This window comes from Denticeps clupeoides, chromosome 17, assembly GCF_900700375.1.
Source record: "Denticeps clupeoides chromosome 17, fDenClu1.1, whole genome shotgun sequence".
Lineage (NCBI taxonomy): Eukaryota > Metazoa > Chordata > Actinopteri > Clupeiformes > Denticipitidae > Denticeps > Denticeps clupeoides.
In genome coordinates this window covers 19011755-19022792 of record NC_041723.1, presented here as the reverse complement: position 1 = coordinate 19022792, position 11038 = coordinate 19011755, and the positions used below count along the sequence as shown (strand labels likewise).

The 11038-nt window shown below is 40.2% G+C and overlaps 1 long non-coding RNA gene across 1 annotated transcript; it reads left to right on the top strand.

The window, feature by feature from the left end:
* Window positions 1–5610: 5610 nt before the first annotated feature.
* LOC114766553 (uncharacterized) lies at window positions 5611–8525 on the top strand. The gene is made up of 3 exons (XR_003742831.1): window positions 5611–5740; window positions 6214–6440; window positions 7781–8525. It is a non-coding gene; the product is annotated as an uncharacterized LOC114766553 (long non-coding RNA).
* Window positions 8526–11038: the final 2513 nt, after the last annotated feature.

Below are 11038 nucleotides of genomic sequence, written 5' to 3'. Positions count from 1 at the left end.
TCTGCGCGCAGGCGGGGCTTCCTGCTGATCCACAACCCAAATCACTGTTATCGTGGCCGGGTTTCGGTCGTGGATTTAAATACAGCTTCAGCTATCAGCGATGACTCGCCGTGTAATTAAGCGACTGCAAAAGTATTTTGAGAGAACGATCAATGATATAGATTTTTTTACTTCAAGCAGTTTTATGTTACTAAAAGTTAGCTGCCACTCCTGTTTGTCTCTCTTTACATTGTGATCTTTCTTAACACGCGTTATTTGTCATTTAATTGTCCTATTAAAATAAATCTCAGTTATTTCGTGATCCAAGTCATTTTACATCGAGTTTTTTTAGACAGTGATGATCGGAAGGTGCCACTGAGCAAAGTTGGTTAAATGCTGAAAATATTGTCTTTCGTTGTCTGAAACGCTGTACTGCAGTGTTTCACAATACAATCAACTCACTTAATTAGGGGTCTCCACAGGCGGTCTGACCTGGCAAGCTTTTACTTTACATCTAACCGGGATCGGGACCAGCACCAATAATACACCTCAATCGTTTATCCGCAGTGGCTGCCTGTTCTAAGGGGGGAAATGCGCGCCTACGTAAATTCAGAAGAGCTGTGTTCTCGTTTTCGCCTGTAGGTGACAGTATTCTCCAACAAAAGCCCTAACCCTGCACTGCTGGCACAACCCTGGTCTCCTAAACCTGATGTGATGCATGACTCTGCTGCTCAGTGAACACACAAAACTGGAGCCATTCAATGTCATTTTGGGATTTGCTATTTCTCAAGGTTTTCTTTATTTAACCTTGAGGTGAAGGTACATTTTTCACATAGATTCTGCTGTAGAATTGTTGATCGGGGTGGTAGTAGCCTAGTGGGTAACACACTCGCCTATGAACCAGAAGACCCAGGTTCAAACCCCACTTACTACCATTGTGTCCCTGCGCAAGACACTTAACCCTGAGTGTCTCCAGGGGGGACTCTCCCTGTAACTAATGATTATAAGTTGCTCTGGATAAAGGCGTCTGATAAATGCTGTAAACGTAAAAATTGTGTTGCTTTAGTGAAAGTGAATTTTTTTGACATTGTGATATGTAAGGGCCTATTGGGACACACCCATGTTAACTTGTGTCGGTCACACACAGTACGAGTAGGAATCATATTTAAATTCAGTTTTTACTGGCACAAATATCAGCCCATAGATACAGAGCAAGCACAGCACACTGTGCACACAATGAAATACACCTGGACAATTCTGAGTTTGAACCAGCAACTGTTCCGTTAAGAGTCTGCTTCCTTACCTGCTAGCATACCACTGCTTAGATCAACAATAGACTCATTAACAATGTAGATATAATAAGAAGCTTTGCAATACAATGATCTGGATTACAGAATATTTGATTTATTTACTATGTCTTTCCTAAAATTGCATATAGCGTGTGGAAATTCCTGCATATTTATTTACATTTACAGCATTTACCAGATGCCCTTATCCAGAGCGATTTACAGTCAGTAGTGATAGGGACAGTCCCCCTGGAAACACTCAGGGTTAAGTGTCTTGTTCAGGGACACAATGGAATTAAGTGGGGTTTGGACCTGTGACTTCTGTTTCATAAACAAGTGTGTTATCTACTAGGCTTCTTACACCCCTATTCCCACCAATAACCTTCCCAAAAGAATGCAATGTTTATTCAGATTTCATTGCTAATACCAGATTGGGTTTCCACTTTAGGAAGCGTGTACACAAGGTGATTTCGAATAATATAGTACTAACCAGACGACTGAAAGACAGTCAACATGTTTGCATTGACTGATGGTGCTTTTACACCACTGTTTGTGAGGTTTTAACAAGAGCTGTGTCCTAACACCAAAATCACTCAACACTATCAGACCCCTGACTGGAGGATCAACGTTCATAATAGAGTTTGAGAAAGGGTGTACTGTTGAATCTGTTCAGCAATGTCAAACTTAAGACATATTGTTTATGATGTTGGACAGTACAAAAAAAGGATTTGGATGATTAATATGTCACAGTAACAAAGTAATAATATTTTTCTACTTGCTGGTGTTTTGTAAATAGCAAGGAATTACATATATAATTATGTAACATTTCACAAGGCAATATTTAGCTGGTTTGATATGTGTTACTGTGTTCAGAGAAATCTTTACACTGTTAAACTGGTAAATTATTTAAATTGATGTGAGAAATTATTGTACCTTTATTGAAAACACAGAAGCAGCAATACTCTATGCACATTTAAGACCAAAATCCTTGAGAAACTTAAAACCATACAAAGACATTTGCTTAAATATACAATAGATTAGAAATGACAATGGGCCCAGACATGATAATGGCTTTGAACAGGTAAGACAAGAGCCAGTAGTAGCCAGTGTTTGCTTCTCAGTTGCTAATGGCAGTTACAGAAACTGATAGGTGACAAGGTAATTGAAACAGCAACAGCACACTCCACCTGATCACGCCCAGCACATTGTGCTTCAAAATGGTGGTGGTGAAGCAGGTCTAAATAATTAAAAATCCATAACCCCTGCATTGGCTGTCAGGCACGTGTGACATGTTAATCATAAATAATGAGAACATTAACCTTTTAACGCTCCTTAGACCTTTCAGCAGGTCCTGTGAGTGTCACCCTGTCCATGTAGTTGGTGTGTTAATAAAATATAGTTTCTAAAAATATACAGATTTTTATATTTATATATTTCTTTTTTTCCATTGAAAAAACAAAGATTGAGAGTCAGGTGATGAGGTGATGAGAGGACTTTTAAATGTTTATTGAGGAAAAGATTAACAAAGATGGATCTCCCTTGAAGAAACACTCTCTTAGTGAGTGAGAAATGGTTAGAAGATTATTTGGAGTGAGCTGCCCCCTGATGCCCCCAAAACAACAGAGATTGTGGGTCTGTTATCACCCTTCCTAGGTGAATATGTGAGTACTGTTCATAATAATCAGCTATGGAAAAGAACCCTGCTAAAATCCATCAGGTGTCTGCTGTAGAAGCATAATGAGTGGAGGGACAACGTGTACATTCACCAGGCACCTGGAGAGAAAGAACCATGAAAAGGAAATAAATAACTACCACTACAGCTCTGCATTTCTTGTCATCAGACTTTGAGGAAAAACTCTACAATCTGACAAGAACGTAGTTTATGCATGCATTGTACTGTTGTTTGTTAAAGGGGAGATATTTAGTTTTAAAAAGACCGTACAACAGAGTGTAAAAAAAACTCTCCCTCTACACTTAAGCATTGTATTCAAACCACTCCAATTGTGATCCATGGGGATCACAATTGGTTCATGGGTGTGTATCTGCTTGTTCGTCCTTCCTGGTCAGTTGGGAATTCAAATGTAGCCGATAGTGGTGGTTCCGTGTCCTTTACTATCTTCAGGAGTCTGAGATCACCCTTGTAGGGAGACCTGCCTTCTTGACAGAGATCAAACACAGCAGCATACATAGAATATTCAACTTGATCAAAGCCTTTACACACTTGGTGGGGTTCATTGTTTGGAGTCTGATGAAGTCAAAAGGTTGTAGTTTGTACATGTAGAAAAACAGTGTTTATTGTACATTAAAACCAAACCAGAAAAACAAATGACAACAATGATCAGGTATTGTAATGCCAAAAACATGTAAATATAGTGGGAGGCTTAAAATGATACCAGGGAATTCATAACTCTGCATCGATTGACCGAGTCCAATCAACAACAGTGGCCGGAAAAATAAATACAAATAAAAAATCCCGCTTGTTGCAATATGATTAGAGAATTAAACCTTTATTAGGGAATTCATATCTGCCGTCCGACAAAAGATATGTAAAACGAAGGTGTTGAATCTTCATGCACAACAAAGGCACAGGAATGTCACATCTCTTCTTACAGATGCCTGTCATGCAAAACAAAATGAAAGGCCATGGTCCTGTGACGCCCCATCTTACAGTTTTATGCAAGCAGCTAAATCACTACTACAAAGGCCCTTAAGTACTGGTCTCTGTCTCAACCAGTGTCTTGGTCTTGACACCCTTCAGTCTGGGCAATGTCTTGGTCTCAGATTAGGTGGTCTTCACTAACAGCGTGGTGGACCAGAGACCACATTTGTCGGAGGTGTTGGAGGCTGACTGACAGCATGGGACCCCAGCTTGGTTTGTTCAGGATCCAAGCAGGTCAGTGACAAATCAAAAGGTGGGAGGCCTGTGGCTGAGGATAACTGCTGGTTCTGGGTGAGCTCTGCAAGAAGGAGGTGCTTGGACTAGGATATTGATCAGGATGAACAGGAGTAGCACAGGTAGGTCTCCACGTCCTGATTAACCCGCTCCATTTGGCCATTCAACTGAGGGTGGTACCCAGATATCACCTACACCCCCAGTAGCTCTGGCTGCCATCTTGAATGCCACAAACTCAATTTTGTTTTCTTCATTGTTGCAAGACATGATAGTGCCAGGATTTATACTGCCTCATGCCAACCAACTGCCCCCGACTATTCTTCTGGATTAGTGTTCCTGTTGTTGCCTCTGATGTTGCCAATCTTGACCATTCTTCTGCCTCAGCCTCAGAACATTTATGGTACAGAATATGGAAAATACTTTTTGGAAAATATGAAGCAACCTTTGTACTTACTTTCTTCCATAAAATGTAAAAAGAAAACAGAATGTGTGGTTGTCACGTTCCTGAGTCTAGAAGCTAAAAAATGTGACAAGGGTGTGGAGAGGAGGAGGTCCACTGGCTCCCACCAGTCATGAAAGGCAGACTTACTACTGGGCAGACGTTTGTTTGTTCTTAATTATGATAAGGGAATAGAGGCAGGCCCTGGGGGGCCCCACAAGCAGTCAGAGCTCTCAATGCTCTCAATGCACTGCCATCACCAAAAACTGATAAACTCAACAACAATACACTTCTAGCCTATGCACCTATTAACATACTGACCATTTTGCACATCTCAATTCATTTTGCACATGTTTGTCTTTTCTTGTGTGTCCTGTTTGAAATATGTAACATATCCACTAACAAGAATCCTACATGATGTTGTCCAGTTATGTCCTGTGTGTCCTGTTCATTGTACAGAAATGTTTTACTTTTCTTTTATAGAGATCTGTAGAGTATTTGAGTTTAGTTTAGTTTAGTTTAGTGTACATATATTTTTTCTTTCTTTTATGATTGGTTAAACATTATTTCAACACAGGGTATACTGTGTATACTGTGTATACTGTTTCACTGACAATAAACCAATCTTGAATCTTGAATCATGAGCAGGCAGGGGTCATTAACAAGAAGTTCTGTCTGTCCAATTCAACATGCTGTAATAGTGGTGTTCGGGGGTCAGGAAATGTCGGTAATCCACAAACATCATGACAGATGGGGATAATCCAAAACTTGGGACAAACGGGGTCATAAACAGGAAGACACTCAGTAGCAATATATTATGGGTAGTAATGAATGAGCAGTATCTGCACCCTTCCCACTCCAGCTTCTAATTTTACCCCTTGAGGACAAAAGGTTTCTAAATTATTCACTGTTCTCTAGTGGTTCTGGGCAGTAGTAACATGACACTGCCCTGCCCCATGTTGTTCCTCTGAACAAGGTGAGTTCATTTTGTGATGTCACTTCAGAAGGGGTGGAGAGACTCGCTGTTTTCTTCAGATGAACGGCACATGTCCATACTCGGTAGAAGAAGGTAGCAGAAGCGTTCTGCAGGCCAGATTTTCACCTCAGTGAGCAGAGACAACCACCATGGCTACAGTTGTACCAGTGAGTATTGGAATTTGATGAGATTTGAAAAAAGATGTTATTCAGGCCTTGTAAACTAATTGAAATATTCTGTAAAAGTCACTGTTTTATGATGCTGGGAGGAGTGTGGAGATGTGGTTGACGTCTTTAAATGCCCTCATGTTTAATGTGAGACTTTACTGCCATATCAAGGTGTGGATGTGCACTTCAAGTATGTTGTGGTCATCAGATGTCAGGTCAAACAATCTCTTTGTCTGGCACCTTAGAGGAGAACAGATCCTTCGATAAGTGTTCTGCTGATTTGTGGATGTGAGTGTGTGTCTGTCATCACATTTCAAAGGAATGGTGATTTATTGTGTTCATTTCTGGCTTCAACAGGAGGTCTGCTCCTGTGGGACACATTTTTTGTCTCATCTCAAGTAGCTCTTCACTGTAATGATGACTCACACATGAGCATAACTGATTCACTGCTCCATTCCTCTGTCTTCTTCCAGTGCGCATCATGTTATGCCAGCAGCAGTGTGCAACCCTTACAGCTTTTTGGGAAGAATGCTGGTGGGGCATACATGTCCCTCCTGACATACCATGGCCCTCGGCAAACCGCCCGACCCCGCCTAGCCTGCCATGCCCCAAAGATGACTCTGCGGCAGATCTGCTACATGCTCCGAGTCATGAGGCAGCTCAGATCCCGAGAGGCTGCTGCCGCTGCTGCCGCTGCCAGGTCAGTTGATTGACCTTAGTAACAATTTCTGTTTTATCTGATTTTGGATCAAATTGTTGGGGTTATTTCATGTTAAATGAGGTTCACAGTCTTACAAATTTCAGTTTTGGAATTGTTTGCTTAGATTTTACAGTCTATACACAATCAGGCTCAAATTCATGAAACCTTAAGTCATGAAACTTCAAGCCAACAGTGGTTTGTTGCAAATCACCTACCCACCAGGTCATGGACTCGACAAGAACAAGTCAATAAAACTCTTGTCATTAGGGAAATAATCTTCCTAACAACCATCACCATTTTCACAATTTAGCTATATATATTGCTTGCACAACCTAGTCAATACATTTTGGCTGACAATAGGCTGGGAAGGGATATTGACCCTGTAACAATCAAGAATTAAAATATCATTGCAGAGTGGTGATTCTCAGCTCATCAATATGGCTACAGACATTATTAGTCCTCTTCTTGTTTGTGTTATTATCCTTGTGAACCAAATTGTGATTCCAGAAGTGAATATTAATTTGTGAGAGTCCTCTCTATCTACTGAACAATTTAAAGGTCCCCTATTATGAAATTTTCACTTCGTGAGATTATTTAGCATTAATACTAATTCCCCTAGTTTGTCTCTGGTCCTGCAGTTGCTAGAAAATCCCACCTCTCCCTCATTTGCATTTAAAATGGCACATCCTGGGGGAAAAAATTGTGGGACTGGCTAAAAGTGGCAGTAATTCTGCACAATAGCATTAGGGGACCACTAAGAACGATATAAAAGCAAAAAATATATATACATGGATATTAAATATTTGCAATATGTAGTGTTTAATGATTTGCATATGCTGAGGGTGCATATCCGAACAGGTTTCTAGAGTTGTCTGGGTTTTTTAGCTGATTAAACATTCGTCACATCTTATATGCATATCCGTGCTAGTAATAAATTCACATGTGGAATCCTTACTGTGGAATCCTTCCACAGATGCTACATGCTACATGGAATACATTCACTTTTTTATGACCATTTGCCTTTATCCAGAGTGACTTACAACCGGGGCATAAAATTGTAATATTAGTGTGCCACCTTGCTACAGTCTCGCTAACAGCCCGTACCTCTGCAACTCAATATTCTGTGTCACTGTATGCCCCCCCAACAAAAACTGGAAGAACCACAGATGCTATCTAGAGTCTAGTGCAGCCTAAATCGGGTTTTACACCAAACCTGGTGAGCACTTTGCTGCACTCTTGGGGTTCATATTGGACCTCCATCTTGGACCTTTTGAATGCATGAATTTATTGTAGCTGATACATGTGTGCTGTTACTCATGGAGAGCTATTTTGTGTTGCAGAAAACAAGGGTCTCCACTACCTGTCCCCAGCTCTCCGTCCATTAAGTCAGTTGAGCGGCGGTGTCTCCCAGCCTGCTTCAGACGCAGGCGTCCGGCCAATATAAAAAGAGCAGGTTAGTCTGGGAGCAGACCTTCAGTGGACCTCTATTAGGCAGTGAGCGCAAAGGGCTTCAGAACTCCCTGAAAGAGACCCCAATGTTGCATGTTTTCTTTGTTGAGAGGGATCAAGGGATCAAGGGATCAACATGTTTTCTTAGTTGAGAAGGATCAAAGGAAGAGACATCACTTCTCCTGGCTTTCTCACTGATTCGTTCATACCCATCTTCATCTAACACAAAGGATTTAAATATATCACCTTTTTTCTGGACTACACACCTGATGTCTTTTTAGGTGCCACTGTAATCACAGCCATCAGGAAATGGACACAGTTGTTCTTCAGGTGCCTTTTTTATTATGCGGCCCTTCCCTAACTGCAGGAGTGATTAATTTGTAAAATTAAATGTTCTGTTCCTAGCAGGACCAGCTTAGTACCACAAGTTTCACTGATGAAACATTTTCCAATGTCCATCTTTATTTATTCATGAATTGATTCTCTTCATGAATTAATATCATGAATAACAAAATTGACAAGACAAGATTTAAGAATGTTCCATTTTAATGTAATTGCAGTGCAACAAACATGTGTATTGTTATCATTGTTTAGGCTTTTGAGCTTTATGTGTGGAATAAATTTGCTGTGAATTCACTTGACTGGTTTTAATTTTCAAAGGTAAATTCTCACATAATGCCGCTCGATTAGCACAAGTATTATAAATATATATTTATTAATAGAAAAACAAAAAGTTGGTCAAGCTCCCAAAATAGTTCACAGGTTCAATCAATTTCAACCAAATTCTATTTGTACAGCACTTTTTACAATCTACATTGCCACAAAGCACCTCACATTAGAACAGTGCTCAAGGCCTCTAGTGAGCAAGCCAAAGGTGACAGTGGCAAGGAAAAACTTTTGGAAAAAGGAAGAAACCTTGAGAAGAAACAAGGGTCAACGGCATGACCGCTTGGCACATTGGCAGACACAAGAATTGACCTCCACATGAGGAGAAACATGTCCTTATAATAGTATTGCTATTGAATAGTATTGCTATACAGACTGTGTCAACACCAGAATCACAGGCTGAGGTACAGGCGTGGTCATGGGATGAGGTGGGGTCACTGGCTGAGGTAACTGGCTGGACAGGAAAGATGGGCTGAGGGCATGAAGGCCCTTGCCAGAAAAACGATTATCCAGACTGACAGCTGTCCTGGCCATATAGACAGAAGCCAGTATTTTCTGCAGATGAAACTCACTAATAGCAGTTACTCAATATTTACTCATATAGGCAAAAAATATGATATTGAACTTGAACAAAAAAGTAGGTCAGTTTGCTGTATAATTCCATCATGACTGGGTGTGGCGGGTTCTGGTAGCAGGCGATGTAGATGCTGTTCATGTACAGTTTAAGTACAGGTCTCAGAGAGCACAGTAGCGGTGACCAGAGCCAAGCTCTGGCTCGGGATCTAGCAACTGAACCACTGAAATTTTTATGGGGGTGAGGCTGTTAGGTTATTGCACAGGAAACTGAGGTTCATGTGTCACCCTGAGTAGGAAGTTGATACAGCAGTCACGTTCTAATAGACACACACAAACACACTCACACACACAAACACTGGCCAAGCAATTTCATCCATTTTAAATTTCCATTCTGCCTGGCATTCTATGTATTTCTTTTTCCTTGCATTTATGTATGTTACATGTACCTTCTTTATATGACTCATATAATTCATACAATTCATGCAATTCATATAAGACTGAAGTGTTGATGATTGGTCCTAGATGTAGATTACCAGAATATAGATTGGACTGTAAAAAAAATTCCAAATCTATCGAAAACCTTCCAAGAAATAATTGGGCATTTGACACAGTTTCAATATTATAATATAGGCTTAAAACCTACCTATACAATAGAACTGTTAACCAGCACTCCCTTCACTAATAGCAATGCTGCAAAAGTCAGTTCTGCTGGAAATGTTGAGCTCTCACCTCACTTACTGTCAACTGAAAATACTAATGCAGCATTTTCCTTCAATATTCACTCCCGTGTGGATGGTAAATCTCTCCCAGAGATCATCCTGGTGTGGAGTGATCATGTGACATCCTTGACCTCCAAGGTCCCTGTTTAAATTAGCTTGGCCTGTAAAACATTTACATTTTACAATTAAAGCATTTGGCAGACGCCCTTATCCAGAGCGACCCCAACTTAGGACCCCAACTATGAATATAAGCTTTTTATTCACTCTGTTGTAGATTCTGTACACAAGTTCGACAATAAGAAAGTTACAAGTTAATCTAAATATTCTTTAAAGAGGAGGGTCTTGAGCTGTCGTTTGAAAATACTCAGTGACTGAGCTGTTCTGACCTCGAGGGGAAGTTCATTCCACCACCGAGGGCCAAGACGGAGAAGAGTCTAGATTAATGTCTTCCTTTTACCTTTAGCGATGGGGGGACCAGGTCTGCTGATACCTCCCTAGAACTCTAACATATCTCTAACAAAACTGGACTGTAGCATCTTCACTATGCAAGCAACTCCTGGATGTATCTCACTCTTCACTAGGATAGTGCTGACCAGAAGAGAATATTTCCCTTCTCAATGAGTGGTTTTTGTATAAGTAATAGGATGCAGGGGTCAATTCCTCATTCAACATGCAGTAAAGCCCAGAGAAACACAATCCTCATTCTCTATGTCGAGGTTGACAGTAATCACAGCCTCTTTAAACACTCTGTTATCCCACCAAAGTTTTGTTCATTACGCAGGGCCAAATGTGTGTTTCTAGAATAATAATCCATTATGGTATAAACAGCAGTGCAGTTGTAGTTTTATTCAGCACTAAACAGGGGATCATCAGGGCTAAACAACACCTAATGCTAAACATGTTGTCATGAAAATATTCACTAGAAACAATGTATCATCATGTGATAAATACAGCTGTTTTAGGTTCTGTAATATGTGATAATGCTAATATTTTTATTTTTCATTATTCACTATTTATAATACCTGTCTGTTTTTGTTGTATTATTTTACTGCAAAATAACATGTGATATACTAATAGAATCTAAAAATACATAGGTTCATAAAGTAACATACAGTTGTATTGCATAATAACTGGAATAACAGCTAAACTGCTTTATTCAAGAACAGAATTTATTGCAATGTGAACTCT